Raw genomic sequence first — 24,018 nt, 5'->3', positions numbered from 1 at the left:
TTATGTATATGCTATGTATAAGTATATGCTTATGTGTATACATGTATACTTCTATACAATTGCAATGAATGATAGTAATGACATAAGAGATGGGAGGGAGGAATTAGGAATATTTTGTTATTATAAGGTACTTGCACTACCAGTGAATTGGTATAGTGTTATTTGAAAGTGGATTTGGATTAGTTGTAAATGTATATTACAAACTCCAGGGCAACCATCAAAAACAATAAAAAGAGAAGTAAAGTTGATATGCTAAGAAAGAAAATAAAATAGAATAATATAAAATGCTCAATTAATATCATAAAAGGCAGAAAAAGAGTGGAAGACAAAAATAGAAACAAAGAACCAGGGGCAACAAACAGAAAACAGTAACAACTATGGTAGATATTAATCCAACTATATCAATAATCATCTTTTCTTTATTTAAATATATTTTTATTGCCCTATCCGGTTTGGCTCAGTGGATAGAGCGTCGGCCTGCAGACTCAAGGGTCCCAGGTTCGATTCCGGTCAAGGGCATCTACCTTGGTTGCGGGCACATCCCCAGTAGGGAGTGTGCAGGAGGCAGCTGATCGATGTTTCTCTCTCATCGATGTTTCTGACTCTCTATCCCTCTCCCTTCCTTTCTGTAAAATATCAATAAAATATATTTTTTTAAAAAAATAATAAAACAATAAATATATTTTTATTGATTTCAGAGAGGAAGGGAGAGAGAAACATCAATGATGAGAGGGAATCATTGATTGGTTGCCTCCTGCACGCCCCCTACTGGGGATTAAGCCTGCAACCCAGGCATGTGCCCTGACTGGGAATTGAAACTGGGACCCTTCAGTCCATAAGCCAACACTCTATCCACTGAGCCAAACCAGCTAGGGCTCAATAATCATCTTAAATATCAATTATCTATATACACAAATAAAAAGACAGAGATTTTCAGAGTGAATAAAAAAAACAAGGCTTAAACTATATATGTCTGCAAGAAATCCACCTTAAATACAATGAAACATATAGTTTAAATGTAAAAGGATGGAAAAAGATATATCATGCTAACACCAATCAAAAGAAAGTGGGAGAAACTATATTAGTTTCAGAGAGCTATATAACATTCAAAGCAAGAAAAGTTATCAGGGATAAAGAGGGGCATTACCAAATGATAAAGGGATCAATACTCCAAAAAGATTAATAATCCTTAATGTGTATCGACCTAACAACAGAGTATCAAAGTAACATCACACACACACACACACACACACACACACACACACACGGCAAATTACAAAAAATGATAGAACTGCAAGAAGAAATAGATGAATCCACTATTATGCTTGGATAATTTAACACCTTTCTTTTGCATAAAGCAAAGCTTCTATGATACAAGCTGTGATGTGGATGAATTAAGAAAACTCGACATTATCATTATCTTGATTGCTAATATTCATTAAGCACTTGTCTACAATATTTCATGGAATCTAACATTCCACTAATCATCAGACTCTATTATTTTATCAACCACCACAAAAGAAAGAAAATTTCAGAGATGTGAAAAAGTGTGAATCTCAGAATCAATGAAAAATAGTATGTAGCAAGTACTCTATGTAACTAATTTTATTTAATTCTCAAAATAGACTTCTAGGGCTAGTACTATTACTTGGGCCATTTTTCAGATGAGAATATAAAGGTTTAAGTTTCTTATCTATGAGAAATCCATGCCTGCTTGTACTTTAGAATAGAATAGAAAAGGGACTATGGGACTGAATCCAAGTAGAACTCAAATAAATCAGTTCTTACCTCTTGCACCTGGAGTTTTGCATTACAAACAACAAAAAGTGCAATGACCTCTTTTCCCCACCATATATGATATGCAAGAATGCATATCCCTTTGCTTGTGCCCTATATATATACAAGCATTTCCCAGAGTACAGAAGCTCAATTAAACATTAACCTGCTGCCTTCCTCTTAAAAAGAATATAATATTCTGAGGACTAGTCTAGTTTTCTGGAATTTAGGGGGTTGTCATTCTATTTACTCTACTTTTTTGTGTTTAGAATTTTTATAACAAAAGTGTTTTTTGTTTGTTTTGTGTTTTGAGGAAAGTTGACTGATACCTTTATTGCTTTGGGGGTGGCGGGGGGTGCACAGAGCTCTTGATGGGGCTGGCCCGCTTCCTTTTCACCATCACGGGCTTCTGGCCTCGCAGGATGGCGCTGGCCCTGCGGATGGCGGCCAAGCGCAGATCCGGGCGGTCCTTGTTCTTGCAGATCAAGTACGGGATGCTGCCCAGGGTGGCCCAGGCGTTCTTGTTGATGGTGGACCGCACGGATCTCCGCTTCCTGATGACCACCACAGGCCCACCGTCTTGCGGTGAATCAACCCCTTGTAACGAAAGGAGTTGCAGGCCTTCGGGTTATTGGGTTTGGTGCTGTGCCTCTGCTTGTTCCTCCTGATCAGGAAGCTGGAGCAGTTCCCCACGATCCTCCGTTGCAGGTGGGCAGACACGCGGCAGCTGCTCACTGTGCCGCAGCCGATCAGGAAAAGCTAATAAAAGTTTTTTAATCAGAATACATTGTTATAATGATAATAGTCAACATGTATTAAAACTTAACTATTTATCATACACTAATCTTTTTTGTTATTGTTTAAAGTATTACATATGGCCGAAACCGGTTTGGCTCAGTGGATGGAGCGTCGGCCTGCGGACTGAAAGGTCCCAGGTTCGATTCCGGTCGAGGGCATGTGCCTGGGTTGCGGGCACATCCCCAGTGGGGAGTGTGCAGGAGGCAGCTGATCGATGTTTCTCTCTCATCGATGTTTCTAACTCTCTATCTCTCTCCCTTCCTCTCTGTAAAAAATCAATAAAATATATTTAAAAAAAAAAAATAAAAATAAAGTATTACATATGTCTCCTTTTTCCAGATTGACCCCCTCCCCACCACTCCCACCCCCCAGAACTAGCCCCCACCACCCCAGTGTCTGTGTCCGTTGGCTCTGCTAATATGCATGCATACAAGTCCTTTGATTGATCTCTAACCCCCCCTCCTCCCCTGCCTTCTCTCTGAGGTTGGACAGTCTGTTCAGTGTTACCTTGTCTCTGGATCTATTTTTGTTCATCAGTTTATGTCGTTCATTATATCTCACATATGAGTGAGCTCATGTGATATTTATCTTTCTCCTACTGGCTTATTTCACCTAGCATAATGCTCTCCAGTTCCATCCATGCTGTTGCAAATGGTAAAAGTTCCTTCTTTTTTATAGCAGCGTAGTATTCCATTGTGTAGATGTACCACAGTTTTTTAATCCACTCATCTGCTGATGGGCACTGAGGCTGTTTCCAAATCTTAGCTATGGTGAATTGTGCTGCTATGAACATAGGGGTGCATGTATCCTTTCTGATTGGTGTTTCCGGTTTCTTGGGATATATTCCTAGAAGTGAGATCACAGGGTCAAATGGGAGTTCTATTTTTAACTTTTTGAGGAAACTCCATACTGTTCTCCACAGTGGCTGCACCAGTCTGCATTCCCACCAGCAGTGCACAAGGGTTCCTTTTTCTCCACATCCTTGCCAGCACTTTTCGTTTGTTGATTTGTTGATGATAGCCATTCTGACAGGTGTGAGATGGTACCTCATTGTCATTTTAATTTGCATATCTCGGATGATTAGTGTCTTTGAGCATGTTTTCATATGTCTCTTGGCCCTCTGTATGTTCTCTTTCAAAAAGTATCTATTTAGGTCTTTTGCCCATTTTTTAATTGGATTGTTTATCTTCCTTTTGTTAAGTTGTATGAGTTCCCTGTAAATTTTGGAGATTAAACCCTTATTTGAGATAGCATTGGCAAATATGTTCTCCCATGAAGTGGGCTTTCTTGTTGTTTTGTTGATGGTTTCTTTTGCAGTGTAGAAGCTTTTTATTTTAATGTAGTCCCATTTGTTTATTTTCTCTCTAGTTTCCATTGCCCTAGGACAGGGGTGGGCAACCCCTGGCACGTGTGCCAAACATGGCACGCGAAACCCTCTCTTATAATCTTCCATTTACAATTTTTTTCTTAATATCGACTTTTTTATTTTTCAGATAAATTCAGTGTAGGTGCATCTTAGATAAATAAATAATTTTACATAACAAGTTATCTTAAAGACCATAGACATGGATTGACGAGAGAGGGGAAGAGCAATTTCTATGCCTCTGCCTTAACTCTCCCTGCCTTCCTAGATCTGACCAGTGTTTTGGTTTCATCCACATACGCTTGTGAATCTTTGTTCTCAGTGATGAATTTTGTTAAGTCTCGTAATAGGAGTAGCCTGACGGATGAAAGTAGTAGCTCGTGCATATCTCTGAAGGTCACGAAATATAAACCTGATGTAAAATCTCTGTCATCAGTGATGCAGCAGCAAAAGTCCCACTGATAATATCAAACGGAGTCATAAAGTTTTCTGTCGGACTGTCAGTGTACATGTATACATTAAAAAATAAATGTATTTTTCATCATCATATGCTGTGTTTTTGTCACTCGAATGAATTTTATTACTTCTTCAAGGTTCTTCACATATGTACACCTTAAGAGATATCAAGTAGGCGTAACATGTTCTCAAAAAATAAGGGTTGGAACACAGAAGAATTTTGAGTCAGAGATTTTGCTGGTTTTGGCACGCACTCACAAAAAGGTTGCCCACCCCTGCCCTAGGAGCTGTATTGGTGAAGATATTGCTACAACAAATGTCTGGTATTTTGCTGCCTATGGAGTCTTCTAAGATTCTTATGGTTTCCCTTCTTACATTTAAGTCCTTTAATCATTTGGAGTTTATTTTTATGTATGGTGTAAGTTGGTGATCTAGTTTCATTCTTTTTATATGTAACTGAACAATTTTCCCAACACCATTTATTGAAGAGACTGTCTTGACTCCGTTGTATGTTCTTGCCTCCTTTGTCAAATATTAATTGAGCATAGTGGTTTGGATTGATTTCTGAGTTCTCTGTTCTGTTTCATTGATCTATATGTCTATTCTCGTGCCAGTACCAGGAAGTTTTGACAACAGTGGCTTTGTAATATAGCTTGATATCTGGTATTGTGATCCCTCCAACTTTGTTCTTCTTTCTCAGGATTGCTGTGGCTATTCAGGGTCTTTTTTTATTTCAGATGAATTTGTGGAGAGTTTGTTCTAGGTCTGTGAAATATGCCATTGGTATTTTAATGAGAATTGCACTGAATCTATAAATTGCTTTGGGTAGTATGGACATTTTAATTCTGTTGATTCTACCAATCCATGAGCATGGTATGTTCTTCCATTTGTTTATGTCATGTACAGAGGAGAGGGTTGCTTACCGTTTCTGAGGCTTCAATAAAGAAACTGTTTAATCAAAGTCTTGAAGGAGAATTAGTGTTGAGTGTGAGAATTAGATGAGAAGAACTGCGTGTGTCAAGACAAAATGGATGAAAGAGTACTTTTAGGGAAAGACTAGGAAACCACAAGTGGCAATTCCTAAGCAGTGTTCCACACACACTGCATTTGTGACAAATGGCCAGTTTTTCTGAACACTCTACCATGTTAACCCATGCACTCCATGTGCCTATAGGTATTTTTAAGCAGTTTCTTGAGATAAAATATAATTGATTCATTTGTATTCACATAGAGAATGAGTGCCTCATCCTGCCAACACAGAGTGCTCAGAAATCTAGTGTGTGTGCACGCACTCAGAGAACAAAGGCATCTGGCCTCATGAAATTTCTATTCTTTTCAACAGTCAGAGAGAATATGACCCATCAAAAGCAAAGACAAAAACAAAAAAGGTTGGGGGGGGGGGGGGTTAGCGTTTGCATAAAGGGCTAAAAACTTTTAAACTAATTTGCCTTAAAAAATAAGCAGGAAAGAAAAAGATTAAACAAGTATCATAAACCTTCAGTAATTTTTTGTTGAATCTGGGCTGGGTTAAGGAGGATCAAAAACATTCTCTCCTTGTAAAAGTATGTTTGAAAATGAACATAATAAGAGTTTATTATAAAAAGGGAAGAAAAGAAAGCTTGATTAAGCAGCAGATTCTTGACATTTCCATAGCAGTGGGGCTGACTGTCCGAGCCCCCATGCAGCCTGGAGTCCCATGCTGAGGCCTGAGGCGCCTCCCAGGTGGCTGCCCTGAGAAGGGCAGTGGAGGCAGAGGCGCAGCTGAATAGGCAGAAGGGGAGACTGGGACAGGGAGGAAAAGAGAAAGGAGAATGAGTACAGTGAAAGTGGACTCGGGAAAGAAAATACTCACTGAAAAGTTGACAGATTAGCAACCCCTTGTGATGGCTGGGGCTTTCAGGAGCAAAGTTGTTGAAAGATTGATGCTCAAAGAATGAAAGCTCAGTCCATAAGACCCTGAACATACTGGCTCCCCCAAAATACTTTCAAGTATTACATTGAAATACTCTTGAATGAATTGTGTTATTTTCAAGATATTTGGCTTTATTTCACACAAATTCATAATTTTTCAATCTTCCAAATCACTTTTTTAACCCACATGAGAAATAAAAATCTATAGTAATGTATGAAAATTACTGGCCTGAAACACTTCTTTTTCCAGTTAGCATGTGGATTAGATACCTGGGAACATTTACATTGGAATATCGTCTGTTCACCCACTTTGATTATCACAGTGATAGCTGGCTGAAGCCAGGCAGTAATAGATTCAAAGTTGTGCGTTAGCCAGTTTGGCTTGGTGGATGGAGGGTCGGCCTGTGGGCTGAAGGGTCCCGAGTTCAGTTCCGGTCAAGGACACATACCTCAGTTGCAGGCTCGATCCCTGACCTTGGTCAGGACCCATGTGAGAGGCAGTCAATCTATGTGTCTCTCTCACATCGATGTTTCTCTCTGTCTTTCCCCTGCCCTTCCACTCTTTCTAAAAAAAAAAAAAAATAAAAAAAAAAAAAAAAAAAAAAAAATGGAGAAAATATCCTCAGGTGAGGATTAACAAAAAACAAACAAAATGCAAATGAAATTTGTTAAACTCATTAGTCAAAAGCATAGAAAAAGAAAACCCAGCCAATAGTTCATTGGAATAGAAAAGACTTTTTTTGTTTGTTTGTTTTGTTTGTTTTTTTGTTAATTCTCACTGGAGGATACTTTCTCCATTTATTTATCTGAGAGAGAGAGAGAGAGAGAGAGAAAGAGAGGGAGTAATAGAGAGAAAGAGAGAGAGAGAAACATCGATGTGAGAGGACAGGGATCAATCCTGCAACCCAGGTACATGCTCTTGACCAGGAATTGAACCCTCAACCCTTTAATGCACAAACCGACACTCCAACCACTGAGCCCAGCCAGGGTGAAAAGGTTTTTCTTAATAAAAGGACAGTATGAAACTGATGGTTAAAGTCGAATTAATTTTTCTCTGACAGTTACATTCCCTGACTAGGGAGCACCAATACAGAAGTCACTTTCAAAGCCTTGCTCATGTAGCAAGATATAAAATCCCAAAAGTTTTCAGTGGGTCCTTTTATCTGTTACACTTGTCTGTGCATTTCTTCACCACGCTGAGCCCCTGAAGGGTATCTATAAACTAACTGCGTAGAATAAGGACAACTATTTTGCTCTGGACTGATAAAGTTTATAAAATTGTCTGGAGACATTTAATCAGGCTTAGAAACCAAATCTCAGTTCAGGCTTGGAGGAATGTATGTTCCTTTGAGAATGTGTTTTGCCACTTTGGCCTACGCAGCCCCTGGCCGGGCCAACGAGCCCACAAGGAAGTCCCTCGGATGAGCAGGCACTTCTCCTGCAACCTGGTTCACTTCTCCCCTCTGTTCCCTCAGTTCTCCTAAGACCATCCTCCCAGGATCCTTGCTGCAAAAAACTGCCCAGTCAGAGAGCTGAGTCACAAGAAGTTGAATGTTTGTCTTTTCTGGTTTCCTAGGTGTGTTGTTGGCTGACATGCAGCATTAATGCCAGTTTAGCTGGCTGACATTTCTCTGGCATCCAACCCAGGTTGTGAACCCCCAGATCTGTCCAGCCCTCCTCCCAGAACCAGACTTGTTTTCCCAGGCACTTGTGAATACGGAGGCCTGGAGAGAAGGGGGTGTACGTGCACAGGCGCACAAATACAAAATCAGCTTCCACTGAGGATGCAGCCTGCTGCACAGTGGGAACCAAGAGATACAGGGCTGCCCATGTAACAGATGCAAGTTTCCCGTGCTCCGGTTCAGCTGGGAACACAGGCTGTAACGCAGAAATAAATCACGTGGAACTTGCTGTCATCTCTGCCTTCCTGCTCAACGCTCCAACACTGCCGCTTGACTGGCTGGAGTCGCTGGAGTTTTTCAATGAAGGCTGGAGACTGGCATTGGCAGCACTGCCTAATTTTTAGCTAATACCTCTGTGGGTTCTGCGTTCGCATCTGGCCAGTGCTATCATGCTGGGTATGATTATCATAGGCTGCTGCTCTTTCCCAAGCAGGAAGCTGGAGTCCTGTTACCAACAGCCTAAACAGAGGCTGCTTCCAAACACAACAGCACATCACAGCCAGGGAAGGGTCTGTGGTGTGGGACTTCTCCCAAGGCATAAAAAAGAGAGAGGGAGAGAGAAATGTGTTAACTGTGCTAACAGTGCCAAGTAATATGCTTCGTTAAAAATTTAATCACCTACAAGTGCAAAACAAGTGCAAAGCAATCATGTTGTAATTAGCACAGCAATTAACACCTCCCTTTTCGATAGCACATGCATCCTAGGAAGTGCAGGATTGCAAGTGTTTATGCTGCTGACAGGCTCAGTTCCTATAGAGAAGGAAAAACTTGCTGAAATAGAATTTTGGGGATTTTGGCATGTGGGTTGTTCTGTGTTCGTGAAATCTCAGAACCAGCTGCCATTTTGGTTTTGTGCAAAAGTTGTGCTGCTATGTGGTGTAACAAACCAACTTCCCTACTTTTGTGCGTTCCCTGAGCTTCTTTTTAGCATCGCCTTCCCTTTTCCTAAGATTAAAATATTAATAAATCAGTATAGGGACCAAATCTGCATGCTAAATGGTGCTCCATACCTCGCCCCAAATTGTCATCCTCAGTCTGTTATCGGAATTGTATGAATGGTATTCACTCTATCACTTCAGAGGACTCTATGGCACCACGCCTGGCCACTGCTCTGATTAGGGGTGAAGAGCCAGTTTTTTGAGGAAGGGGAAGGGAAGGAAGATGGACCCTCGCTCCTACGCACCACCCCATATCAAGCCCAAGTCTAAGGACATGACACAAGATCAGTGTGGCACTGCCTGCTAACCTGATTCGCAGGTACCCCTGTGCTCATCTCAGTGCATAGAGTCTTTAGGAGAAGCAGCTAGAAAAGTAGAGCAAGCAGTCTTCAACTCCCATTGGACAAAGAGAGTTGAGATTTCTTTAACTTTCCAGTCTATGTCATGTCTGTACCCCAAACAGATGAATGTGTGGCAGAGTGTACGGTCTGAGACATCACTTATTGGAAATTAGCCGAAGCCCCAAAGTCTTGGGCACAGTTTAGATATGACTCTGAGACCTAGCTAGTGACTCTAAAACTTTAAATGTGTTTGAAAGGAGTTTTATAAGAATATTTATCAAAAACTAATGAAACATCGAGGGATTTAAGAAATAAATGAATAACATGAGGAAAAAGCAAATGAAGTATTTAGAATATATTTGTTTTATTCCTGTTGGCCATTGGTAATGCATGTGCTTTAAGGAGCAGAGGAAATATTTGGGGTGTGATGTTTGGGGAAGAGAAAAGCCTCACATTTCTGCAGTTGACTTGGTAAAAAATCAATAAAAATATATTTTAAAAAAAATAAAATAAAATAAAATAAACTAATGAAACATCCAGGGAGTTAAGAAATAAATGAATAACATGAAGAAAAAGCAAATGAAGTATTTAGAATATATTTGTTTTATTCCTGTTGGCCATTGATAATGCATGTGCTTTAAGGAGCAGAGGAAATATTTGGGGTGTGATGTTTGGGGAAGAGAAAAGCCTCACATTTCTGCAGTTGACTTGGTAGCAACATTGTAAAGATATGAGGAGTGAAAAGCAAGAGTAAGATGGCTCACATTCCAATATGCTGCAGACTCTCTAGAAAAGGGCAGGCATTCACAGGGCTTCTCACTTTACTGGTTTGCTATTTCATTTTCCCAACAATTCTTTTGTTTCAGCTCCCAGAGAGCTGAGAAAAGAAACCTCAGCCAGATTGAAGACATACTTTATAAGTGGGGCAATTGCAACAGAAAATTCACACTGGAAAGCTCAGTAGGAAGTAAAATGAAACCCCTGTTTCAAACACAAAGAGGACAAATGTCTTATTATGCTAAGAAGCCTCAAATTAAATATGGAGAGCTAGTTGGAGTAGACAGTTCCCTGAGTCAGAGTTTTTATTCATTCTTACAAAAATACATCTTTTGAGACGGATGTTCTTTAAATATTGCTATCATTTGTAAAACTGGTTGAAAATGTCTGCCGTATCGTAGCCTTAATCCAAGGACTCGGATGATATATTCCTGCATTTGCATTTATTTCTAATAAATTTTTCCTCTGCTCCTCAATTTTTATTTTCTCTTTTATCAGAAAGGGCTAATGCCAGAAAGTTTAAAAACAAAGTCATTATGCAACTTTAGTAATCTTCTCCTATATACTTGCTAGTTCATTCATTTGTTTAATAGGGAGTACGTACTAGATATGCCAGACATTAATCTAGGATTAGGCATTCTTTGCAATATAAAAATAAACTAACAACAAAATAAGAACCGGAGGCTGTAAGCAACAAGAGGAGTTCTTTTCACTGTCACATCCCCAGTGCCTTGCACAGAGCCCCTCATGCCTTAAAAATCGGTTGAATGAATCAATAAATGACTCAATCACTGATCAACCAAGCTCATCCTAAGCTGACAGTCTAGTAGAAGTAAAGTCAGTATATATATCTAACACAATTTCTAAATCAGTGAGTACTCTACAAAAGAAAAATTTGAAGTGCAAAGGAAGAATGGATATAATACCCTTATTTTAGGTGCTGGAGGGGGAGGAGAGAATAAGGATGATAGAACAATAGGTGTTTTAGTTTTGCAAAACCCAGTGTCTCCATGGGAATAATGTTGGGAAAATGCTGGAAAGGTAGATCGAGGCCAGAGCCACAGAAGTCTTGAGTGCCTGCCAAAGAAAATTAAGTTCAGAAAAGGACTCCAATAAAGGTAGATTAATCTAGCTACAATGAATAAAACTGATTAGACTAGAAATTGACTGGCAGCAAAGAGACCAATTAAGGAACTACTGGAATAGTTCAGGCAAAAGTTCAAGTTCACCTGAACTGGGTAAGGGCAGTGTGAATGAAAAGGGGGTAAAAGCAAGAAACTGGTGAATTTCTAGCAGAAGCTATCAAGTGAGAGCTGAGCCATGTCAAACACCATGCTGAAGTCTCAATGCCAACTGGCAGGGAAGGTACTGGTTCCAGTCAGAGAAATTGGAAACATGAAACAGAAGTATTGGGGGCAGAGAAGATGAAGATTTTGGTTTTAGATAGATTTTTGAAGGGTTGGCTGGATATTTGGTGGCAAATGAAAGGTACTAAGAAATGTCAAACTGAAGTCCAAAAAAAGATGTCAGAATCAAAAGTAAAAATTAAAATTTAAGATCTCTGCATATTGTTTTGGAATCAGTCGTGGGGCTGAAGACAAGACAAGTGTGGGAGTAAGAAGGGAAGCCAGGGAAGACATGAAGTATGGTAGCAATCATCTCAGATAGAAACTATAGTTTAACTTTAACCTGGCTGTTTGGCTTCTGTACTTATTTGCTTTGTTTAACAATAGAAAAGTTATTTTGATTTTCTGAATTATATAAATCATCCCATCCGATTAAATACCTTATTGATTGTAATGTGAAATCCCATTAGTAGTGGTCATACTGGTCTTAGAAAGCACATTTTCCTTTACCTGGGAAGGACAGCACAATTATCCCAAGGTCAGAGGGCTCCAGTTAACGTGTCCCTGTTGACTCAGTGTTCCGGAGAACCAAAACTGTAATTTAGATAACATGCTGCTTCTGCTTCTGTAAACTGCTTTTTTGCAAACCAGGTTCCTCATTCCAAACCTTGAGATGTAATCAATACCTTTGTGATCTTTGCCTATATAAGTCTGGTTTTGCCACCATCTTATCACTATGAGATTTGGGGAATGGCCCCTCATAGTCCAGGATTGCAATAAATGTGACTCTTTAATTCGACTTCTTGAGGCGTCCTTCTGTGATTCGCGGGGTACATTACAACAGACAGAGAGTAACTAAAGCCATGAAGTCCAAGGAGATGCGAATTTCCAAGTGCGTGTGGTGCCAAATGCTGCAGAGAGATGAAAGTAGATGGAAACTAAGGAAAGGCCAGTGGATTGGATTACCAGATGTAGATTGGTGACCTTGGAGAATACAATTTCAATAGACTGGTAAGGTCAGTAGATAGATTGCAAAGGATTAAGGGTGGAGAGGATGGCAAATCAGTGGAAAAAGAGAGTAGAGATAATGCTTTCAAAAAGACATGCATTTAAGGAAAAGAAAAAAAAAGACTGTCTCAGGAAAGAACAAGTTAAAGGTCAGTTTCTTTAAGACAAGTGTGCCTCAAACTGAAAGAGGGCATTTATCAAATAAGAATCAAGCAGGAAGAGATCATTGGTGAAGCAAGTTTTCAGAGCAGACAAGAGGAGATGTGATGGCCTGGGAACCAGAAGGGGAGACTATAACCCCAGAAAACTAGTAGAATTTCTTCCTCTGTGGCAATAGGAAATGAGGAAAAACTTAATGAAAAGAAATAGGGAAGTGGAGAAATAAAAAACTTTGATGGACTCAACATTCTCCTTAAAATAGGAGTCAACTAGGACTTACACTTCTGGGAAAATGAAGTAGGTTTACTTTTCCATGTTGCTTCTGCTAAATACAATTAAAGACACTGCGCATTAGATATAAAACAAATATGACTCTGAAGGGTGGAAAGAAGGAAGCAGACCAGCTTAAGATCTCAGGACATAGAATGATATAGTGATGAGTTCTGTGAGTTTTCCTTTTGCCTCATATATTCAAGATTTGGAGCTAAGAAGTCAATCTGGAAACTCCAAGCACAGCAAAAACAAACAACAACCAGAGAACCAGAAAAGGGCAGCCTAGCAAGACAGAAAAACTCTGCAAAAAACAAACAGCAACAACAACAAAAATCCTGTGGCCCTATCCACACTCACTCCAACAAAGGCCCAATGGAGGGTAGACTTCCACCCACATAGGCTATAACAAGTGCACAAACACACCCACAGGACTGTAGTCCTCAATGAAGACCAAACAAGGAGTTGGAACGTTTATCCCCACCAGAAGATGTGTCAATGGAGGCTACAAGAAGAGCAGTAATAAGGCACCCTACCCACAACAGGGTTCTCAGTAGAGGCCTGGTGGAGAGCTGGAACTGCTATGGATGAAAAGGGCCACATGCTAACCTAACTCAGGGAAGGCCTGCATGGCAGCCTTGCAAACTCAGAGACCTAAAGTAACCACAAAGAATGGTCTGAAATTAAAACATTTTAATTAAAAAGCAGTTTATAGTGGGTAGTCATGCCCTAGGGCCTAGGCCATTGAGATTCTGCTTTGCGACAATTATCGACATTTTGGCTCAAATAAGCTCATGAAAATTATTTACAGTTTTCAATGTCCCTTATGTTAACACTCCCAGCCCCTTTCAGCACTAATGAGGAGCCCCTTGGACTTCTACGCCCACGTGGCAGTAATGAGGATGTACCACCCCTCTCCTACTGCCATAGTGTCTAAAGAAGCCATCTAAAGCAGAAGATTTAAATGAGATCCAGAATCTCGTAACATCATACCATAAATGTCCAGATTTCAACTGAAAATCACTCATCAGACCAAGAACCAGGAAGATCTCAATCTGAATTTAAAAAGACAATCAATACATACCAACATTGAGGTAAAAGAAATGTTAGAATTATCTGACAGATATTTTAAAGAAACAATCATCATAAAAATGTTCAAAAAAGCAATCAAAAACACACTTTGCTGGAGTCCATTCATTGTCTTCACTAGCTGAGTTTAGACAGAGACCCCCAAAAGCTAGTAACCTTTGAAGTCCTAGCAAAGGTCAGAACTGCACCACCCAGTTAATCTAGGAACCACCCAGTTAATTTAGGTAATAACAGCTGAAGCATCCCCACCTTAGTTCCCTTAATGCCTTAGATACTTGTGTAAATCCTTGTTGATTATTGTTAATCAGATATTCTGCCTATTTCTGGAAATTGTCTACCAATGAGCTAATCCATGTGTCATTCAAACCTCCTTACCCTAAGGCTACCCCAGACAAACCTCCTTACCCTAGGGCTACCCAAGACCGAAATAAAAGCTTGGAGCGGCCTGAGCATCGGTGGAAGTCCTTCGGGACTTGCCCGCCTGGTCCCCCAATATTGCAAAATTATCTCGTGTCTTTTTCTTTCACTTGTGTGCGGCTCCTCTTTCAGATACCGAACCCTACTCCACGCAGAACGTGGAGGGAGTGTTACTCGACACACTTGGAACAAAAGAAAACAGAAAATCTCAGATAAAATAAAAAACAGAAATTCTCAGTGAACAAATAGAAGATATATATTAAAAAAAAAACCCAAATGGAAATTTTAGAACTGAAAAATACAAAACTTTTTAAATTTTGCAAAAGACATATAGATTTTAAAAGTGCAATAAATTCTCCAAATAGGATAAACTTAAAGAAATTCACACCATGAAACACTAAATTCAAACTTCAGAAATCAACAGCAAAAAAAAAATCTTGAAAGCAGCAAAAAAAGAAGAAAAAATACCACCTTACCTGTGAGGGAACAAATAATACAAATTACAGCAGATTTTTCATCAAAAATCATGGAGGCCAAAAACACAATACTTTTACAAATACTGAAAGAAAAGAACATTCAATCAAATTTCCTATCTAGCAAAACTGTCCTTCAGAAATGAAGAAATAAAGGAATATTCAGTTAAAGAAAACCTCACCAGCAAATCTACTCAAAAAAATGGCTAAAGGAAGTTCTCTAAGCAGAAAGAACACAAACAAACAAAGAACACATGCCAGTGTAGCTCAGTGGTTGAGCATTGACCTATGAACCAGGAGGTCATGGTTACATTCCAAGTCAAGGCACATGCCTGGGATTTGGGCTCAATACCCAGAGGGGAGTGTGTAGGAGGCAGACGATCAATGATTCTCTCTCATCATTGATGTTTTTATTTCTCCCTCTCCCTTCCTCTCTCTGAAATCAATAAAAACACCTTTTTTAAAATAACACAGTAAGCAATGTTATGGGTAAATACAATATGCTTTCCTTCTCCTCTAGAGCCTTCTAAATTATGATTGACTGAAGCAAACACTGTGTGATATGGTACTAAATTATGTGGAGGAAATATTTAAGAATTATAATGTGAAAATGGAGTGCTGAGATGTAAAGAGAGGCAAATTTTCTACACTTTACTCAAAATAAGAAAATGACATCAGTAGACTACAATAACTTATTTATAATAATAAAAGGGTACTAGTAATATGCTAATTAGACCAGACGTCCTTCAGGACAAAGCCGGGGCTGGAGGGAAGCCAGCCCAGGTCCCCAGTGCCTGCAGGTGGCCAGAGGGAAGCCAACCTGGGTCCTGGGTGCCAGAGGGAAGCCAGTGCCTACTCTTGCACAGATTTCGTGCATCAGGCCTCTGGTGTATATATAAATGCAATACCTAGAGCAACCACTAAAAAACAAAGAGATCCTCTCAAAAACACTATAACCCTGACCTGTATGGCTCAGTTGGTTGAGCGTCATCTCATGCACCAAAAAGTCACAGATTCAATTCCCGGTCAGGGCATATACCGGGTTTTGGGGCTGGCAGGGGAGTATTTAGGGGGTGATCAGGCTGGCAGGCAGAAGTGGTTAGGGGCAATCAGGCAGGCAGGCAAGCGGTTGGGAGCCAGCAGTCTCAGATTGTGAAGTGCAGGGTCTAAATTGGCAGTCGGACATCCCCTGAGGAGTACCAGATTGGAGAGGGTTCAAGCTGGGCTGAGGGACACCCCCTCCCCGGTGGCCCCTAACTGCCCACCCCTGCAGACCTGGTTGCCCACAACTGCTCCCCCCTGCAGGTCTGGTCGCCCCCAACTGCCTTCCCCTGCTGGCCTGATCACCCACAACTGCCCTCCCCTGCCAGCCATCTTGTGGCTGTGGGCGCCGCCATATTTGAGGGTGGGGCAGTCAATTAGCATATTCCCTCCTTATTGGCTGTGGGTGCTTCCATCTTTGCAACAGTGTGAGGGTCAATTAGCATATTCCCTCTTTATTAGATAGGATACTTGTAGTATGCTGAAAACTACAAAATGCTGATTAAAGAAATTAAGAAGGTACAAATAATTGGAGAGACATACAGTGTTCATGGATTAGAAATCTCAACATAATAAAGATGTCAATTCTCCCCAAACTGATATACAAGTTTGTGTTGGGTTGGCAGGGTTGGTTCCTTCTGGTTGGTTTCCTGAGGCAGACCTGTTTCATGCCTCTCTCTTAGCTTCTAGTGATTATCACCAATTCTTTGCATTTCTTAGCTTGTGATAACATAACTGAAATGTCTTACTTCATCTTCACGTGGTCTTCTTCCCTATGTGTCTCTGTGTCTCTCCTCTTCTTATAAGGTCACAGGTCATTGGATTTAGGGCCCCTCCTAATCCAGTATGACCTTATCTTAACTTTTGCAAAGATCCTATCCTATATAATAAAAGCCCAGCAACCGAAACAGCGGAATGACCAGAATGACCAGAGACCAGAACGATCACGGCCCCTCACCCCGGCCGGCCCTGACCCCCAGCGGGGACCCCCCACCCCAATAGGGGGCATGGCTGGCCTGCAAACCCCCCACAACCCCTCTCCCCAGCTGGCCCTACCCCCCTACGGGGACCCTGACCCCAATCAGAGGTGTGGCCAGCCTGCAAACCACCTGCAGCCTCTTGTCCCAGCCAGTCCCACCCCCCAGTGGGGGCCCCCCACCCCAAATTGGGACCCCCATCAGGGCAGGCCGGCCGGCCCCGACCCGTGTACCAGGCCTCTATTCCTACATAATAAAAGGGTAATATGCAAATTGACCCTAACGGCAGAACGACCAGAATGACCACTCGACCAGTCATTATGAGGCGCACTGACCACCTCTCAGTCCCTTTCCCTGGCCAGCAGGCTCCGATCGCTCAATGGCGAATAGGGAACTGGGGGTGGGTGGTGGGTGACGCCAGGCCAGGGCCTCCGCTCCACCAGTCGCCCCACACACAGAGGGCAACCTGCGGTGGGGGCAGGGCCAGCAAACAGGCAGGAAAGGCCAACCTCTCGGTCCCATCCCCGAGCCATCAGGCTCCAGTCACCTGATGGTGAATGGGGAACAGGGGGTGGGTGGTGGTGGCGGGGTGGGGCCGACTGCGGGCAGCCGAAGAAAATGGCCCTGATCGCAGGCCAGGCCTAGGGACCATACCGCGCATGAATTTCATACACAGGTACAAATTTTGTGTGCTGGGCCTCTAGTTTTCAAATAAGATCACATGAATTTTGGAAGAACATTATTCAGCACACAACAAAATTAAACTCAATTCCTATCAGAATCCCAGAAAGATTTTCTTTGTTGATGTAGACAAGATTATACTAAAATGTATATGGAAAGATAAAGGAAGTAGAATAGTTAAAATAAATTTTACAAAGAACAATAAAATCAGAGAAATCATTCTACCTGACTTCAAGACATATTGTACAGCCATAGTAATCAACACTGTGCTGTATTGGTGGAGGGATAGACACATGGATCAATAGGACAAAATAAAGAACCCAGAAATAGTCTCACAAAAATATGCCCAAGTGATTCTTGACAAGGGTGTAAAAGCAACTCTGTAGAGGCACGATAACCTTTCAATAGTCCTGGAGCAAGTGTCTATCCATTCATAAGCAAAAAAATGAAACTAATCAAACCCTCACATCTTATATCAAAATTAACTCAAAATGGATACAGGCTTATATGTAAAACATCAAGCTATCGACCTTTTAGGGAAAAAAAACACAGGAGAAAATCTTCAGGAGGTAGGGTTAGGAAAAGAGTTCTTAGACTTGACCCCAAAAGCACAACCCATAGAAGGAAAAAATAATAAATTGGATTTCATCAAAATTTAAAACTTTGTTCTGTGAAAGACAAGCAAAGACTGGGAGGATGAAAAGACAAGCAACAGACTAGGAGGAGATATTTATAAACCACATGTCTGACAAAAGCCTAGTATCTAGATAGAATAATAAATAAAAAAACTCTCAAAACTCAACATTAAAAAAAAACTAACAATCCAATTGACAAAAAACACACAGAGACACAGCAAAGGGAATACACAGACAGCAAATAAGCACATGAAAAGATGTTCACCATCATTGGCAATTAGAGAAATGCAATTTAACGCTGTAATGAAACATCACTACATACCTATTTGAATGGCTTAAAAAATAGTGACAACAGCAAATGCTGGCAAGGATGCAGAGCAACTCAGTCGCTCATACACTGCTGGAGGAAATGGTACTGCCACTCTGCAAAGCCAGTTTGACAGTTTCTTATAAATTTAAACACGCAAATACCACATGACTTGATGATTAAACTCTGGACACTTATCCTAGAGAAAGGAAGATAAAAATCATGCACAAATATTTATAGCAGTTTTACTCGTAATGGGCAAAAACTGGCGGGGGGGGGGGGGGGACAGATGTCCTTCAACAGATGAATGGTTAAATAAATGGTGGTAAATTCATACCATGGAAGACTAACCATACGTGCACATATACTGGTATGTAAATAGGAGCCTGTGTGCTGATACACGCAGCAACCTCCAAAGAATGATGCCAAGTGGAAAGGTTACACACTGTATGACCTGATTTATTATAATTGTGTTAGAATTATGCAAATGGAGAACAGTTTGGTGAATACAGAGGGGGAGGCATGGGAGGGAAGTAGGTGTGGCTACAAAAGGGCAAATGAGAGGACCTTGGAGAGAGAAAGGTTTTCTGCATCCTGGCTCTGTCGATAGCCCAGTTGTGGGCGTGCACCACAGCTGTGCAGGAAAGGGTACATGGATTATCTGTACTCTTTCTTACAACTACACGTTAATTTATAATTATTTTAAAATAAAATTTAACTTTAAAAAAAATATAGAACTGTGGCTGGTACACACTGGTGTATATGAGTATTTGTTAAGTAGAATTAATTACTAAACTAAAAATTAAAATAGGAGAAGGCACCAGGAAGAGGTGGGAGTAGAAAACCTTTGAATAGGTGCTGTATTTCTTTTGACAGGAAGTCAGAGATTATTTAGAACTGCTTCACTCTCCATGTCCATATTAACCATAGAAATGCATCAAAATATCAAAATGCGCACACATAAATACCTATACTCAGCTTCTCTTGAAATACTTGTTTGTTTTCACAAAGTTTGGTTTTTTTTAAGAGGGGAACTGAGCATTCTGTTTTTCTTAGCCAAAGATGAAATCTACTATAACCTAACAGTATCAAGAAAAGTGGTAGGGGGAACCCAGACCAAGATGGCGGCGTAGGTAAACACCGGAGACCACTGCCGCAAACAACCATTTCAAGAATACAACTAGAAGACGGAACGGACATCACCCAGAACCACAGGAGGGCTGGCTGAGGAGAGACTCTACAACTAGAGGGAAAGAGAACAGCAAACCGAGGCTCAGAGGAGGCGCAGTGTGGAAAATACAAAGGTACCAAGGTGCGCGCGAAAGCGGGCTGGTGGCTGAGGGCGCGGTTGTCGTTTTCGGTCGGGAGTGAGTCTCAGACTCTGGGCTCCAGATCCGGGCGAGTCTCTAGGGACCCAGACTCAAACGGGAGAAGCGGGATTATCCGGCATCAGTTGGAACCTGAGGGCAGCTTTCTCTCCGAGGTTTGCAGCGGCTGCCGGGGTTCTGAGAAGCAGAGCCTCTGGGAACGGGACTGAGAGCAGCCATAACTGCTCCCTCCGCCCACCCGCCCTGTTGATCCCGCCCTGCCCAAGCCCTGCGCAGAGCCATTTGCCGATCGCCTCAGGAAAGGCTGGATTAGCGCCTTCCCAGAAGACAGATGTTTTCCACACAGCTGATTCCTACAGCCAGTCGGCCTGGTGGTCAAATCCCTCTAGTGTTAACTACAACAATTAAGGCTTGGCTAGAACAAGACTGCGCACAAAGACCACAAGGGGGTGCACCAAGAAAGCATAAAAGATGCGGAGACAAAAAAACATGACAGAAATGGAGGATATGGAGCTAAGAATCCCAATTTTGAGGGCTTGCTATAAACTTGAGCAGAGCCTCACGAAAACTAATGAGACCCTCGATGCTACGATAAAGAAATTAGAAAGTAAACATACACGGACTGAAATAAAGAATATTATACCCAATAGCAGACCAGAGGAGCACAAGAATCAAACCAAAGATTCGACAAAAAACACCCAACTGGAAAAGCAAAATGAAAAAAGAATCCGAAAGTGTGAAGATAGTGTAAGGAGCCTCTGGGACAGCTTCAAGCGCACTAATATCAGAATAATAGGGGTGCCAGAAGATGAGAGACAGCAAGATATTGAAAACCTATTTGAAGAAATAATGGCAGAAAACTTCCCCCACCTGGTGAAAGAAATGGACTTACAGGTCCAAGAAGCGCAGAGAACCCCAAACAAAAGGAATCCAAAGAGGACCACACCAAGACACATCATCATTAAAATGCCAAGAGCAAAAGACAAAGAGAGAATCTTAAAAGCAGCAAGAGAAAGAGACTCAATTACCTACAAGGGAATACCCATACGACTGTCAGCTGATTTCTCAACAGAAACTTTGCAGGCCAGAAGGGAGTGGCAAGAAATATTCAAAGTGATGAATAGCAAGAACCTACAACCAAGATTACTTTATCCAGCAAAGCTATCATTCAGAATTGAAGGTCAGATAAAGAGCTTCACAGATAAGGAAAAGCTAAAGGACTTCACCACCACTAAACCAGTATTATACGAAATGCTGAAAGGTTTCCTTTAAGAAGAGGAAGAAGAAAAAGGTAAAGATACAAATTGTGAACAACAAACATGCATCTATCAACAAGTGAATCTAAGAATCAAGTGAATAAATAATCTGATGTACAGAATGAACTGGTGATTACAATGAATCAGGGACATAGAAGGGGAATGGACTGACTATTCTTGGGGGGGGGGGAAGGGGAATGGGAGATGCGGGAAGAGAATGGACAAAAATCGTGCACCTATGGATGAGGACAGTGGGTGGGGAGTGAGGGCGGAGAGGAACAAATGTAATCAGAACAATAAAGATTTAATTAAAAAATAAAAATAAAAAAAAATAAAAATCTCAAAAAAAAAAAAAGAAAAGAAAAGAAAAGTGGTAGGTTGAGAAGGAGAAGTGGTAAAAAATATGGAGGGCCAGAGAGAATTCTGTTGGCCTGAAGATTTTTTTTAAAGTTGTTTACAGACACGAGTAATGGATTACATGGTTGAGTGACTGCATGAATGAACACAATCCTCAAAGATCTGAGCACACGGAACATGCACTGCACCTTTGGGTCGTTCAGAAATGTTTCCCACGAACAGCAGAGGCAGATTTAAACTTTTGATTGCGAGGTCTTTAGATGGGTTATTATTCCTGATATTAATAACTCCACTTTGCATAGCACATGTGGTTGAAAAAAACATTTGACATCCACTCCTGTATTTATAGTATGTCACACTCAGAATTTAGAGGTATGTAAATTCTATATCTCGAGAGCAAAGTAGAATGTCCAAAAAACTAAAAAGAAAAAGAATGCAGTGGGGAAGGGAAGGACATATGTGCTTCAGGGCAGTGGCAGTAGTAGTAGTAATGGAAGTGGCATTGACCGTTTACTCAACACACAATAGCCAGCTGTGAGTGCTTCACATGCATTATCACATCTGGTCATTTTCAGATCATCTCCATCAATACCTCAATCTTACAGATGAAGAAATTGAGGCCTGCATAATCAAAGTTGTACTACTGGGAAATAGTCAAATGAGTTAACAAAGCTTGATGTCCACCAAGCTTGATGTCTCTCCACCCACCCACCTACCCACACTGCTGCACTGTCCACCTGCTCCTGAGAGCAGAAAATGACCTGGAGAGAATGCATGGCATTGAGCTTAAGGTGCCCTGTTCCTTAAAAACTGGAAAAGGGAGAGGAATTCAGGGATGTCAGCCAAGGAACCCGGCCTTCCTTTAGGGATGGTCCAAATTTCAACATCCACTGGAGTGGGAAAAACTCCATTCCTTGATTTCCAATGGTTTCCTCACATGGTTTCCAAAATCTGTTTGAAGTCTGGTGCTATTTACGTAAGGACAGAATTAAAATGAGAACCCCCTTGAAGTGTTCATTTGTTAGGCTTTGTTATGACTGTTAGCGTGGGCAATTATTTAAATGATACTGGTTAATTTGTTTTATTGTTGCACATAGTTTGATTTATTTGCTATTTATCAATTCACTTATATAATGAGCAGGGTTAGATTAATAGATTTTAAAATGTAAACTCATTTCCACTAATGTTTATGAGCTACATTTGTAGATTGGGTTAAATAAAACACAACCAGGAATTAGGATTACTATACATTTTTGAAGTAATAAAGTAGGGATTCAAATATGTTTCAGAAATAAATAAGATATCAGATTCAAAAAGAAAACTGTCTATTAGAAATGGAAGACATAGCCCAATTTTGTCACAGAAAATATGCCTCATTTTCTTCCTGGCCCCCTACCCCCCACACAATGAAAATCCTTCTGTAGATGTCTCACTGAGAAAGGCTTGCATGCTATCCTGCTCTGCACTGCTGGTCTCTCTGGGCTGCTGGCTGTGGCACCCTGGCAGTCAGGCTACATCTGAGACAGGTGCCAAGGGGTAGCCTCTGCCATCTCATGCCCTCCCTGATCTGGCTGCTGCCCCTGCTGAACCATGCAGGAGGGAGAGAGAAGGTAACAAGGGAGATGATGAAGTTTCCCTGCAAAACCCTTTGCATTCTCAGAAACAAGCAAGCTGGTCAGGCTGATCTTCTAAGTAAATGACTGAGAACTAGGCGCTCCCTGGTTTGTGAAGGATGAACCTTTGCTAAGTACCGTGGTACTGCTGAGTACACGCCCAGAAGATTGATTAAATGGGCCCTCGGCCCCAGGAAAGAATTGATTCCTCTCACTTGGAAGAGCAGCAGAAATACCAGTTTCCTAACCAGAGAAGCAGCCAGAGCAGTGATAAGTTACCTGTAATGGCCTGAACCAGCCAACTTGTTCTTAAGTCCAGATGCCCCAGTCAAACAAGTGAGCTTTGCAGAACAGAAAGCTTTTAATAGACAGCTTAACTTCTCCAGACATTCATGGCTGTTATGGGCTGAATTATGTCCCTCCAAAATTCCTATGTTAAAGTCCTAACTTGTGGCCCTGGCCAGTTTGACTCAGTGGATAAAGCATCAGCCTGCGGACTGGAGGATCCTGGGTTCAATTCCAGTCAAGGGCACATGCCTGGGTCACAGGTTTGATCCCCTCTAGGGTCATGTAGGAGGCGGCTGATCCATGATTCTCTCTCATCATTGATGTTTCTATCTCTCTCCCTCTCCCTTCCTCTCTGAAACCAATAAAAAGATATTTAAAAAAAAAAGTCCTAACTTGTGATTCATCAGAATGTGATTATTTTTGAAGGAAGAGTCTTTAAATAGCTAATTAAGCTAAAATGAGAGGTCTTAGGGTGGACCCTAATCCAATAGGAATGGTAACCTTTTAAGAAGAGGGGACTAGGACACAGACATGCACAAAGGGAAGACCATGTGAGGACACAGCGAGAAGGCAGCATCAGTAAGGTAGGAAGAGAGGCCTCGGAAGAAACCAACTCTGCTGACATCTTGATCTCTACCTTCTGGCCTCCAGGACTGTGAGGAAGTAAGTATCTGTTGTTTGAGCCACCCAGTGTGGTACTTTGTTATGGCAGCCCTAGCAGACTGACAGTG

General features: G+C 41.3%; 1 pseudogene; it reads right to left on the bottom strand.

The window, feature by feature from the left end:
* Positions 1-2,107: 2,107 nt before the first annotated feature.
* LOC102432439 overlaps positions 2,108-24,018 on the bottom strand; it is a 31,253-nt pseudogene continuing 9,342 nt past the window's right edge.

This window comes from Myotis lucifugus, unplaced genomic scaffold (assembly GCF_000147115.1).
Source record: "Myotis lucifugus unplaced genomic scaffold, Myoluc2.0 scaffold_107, whole genome shotgun sequence".
In the NCBI taxonomy this organism is placed as follows: Eukaryota; Metazoa; Chordata; class Mammalia; order Chiroptera; family Vespertilionidae; genus Myotis; species Myotis lucifugus.
Note: the sequence above shows the minus strand (reverse complement) of the source record. Positions and strands in the feature narration are given on the sequence as shown.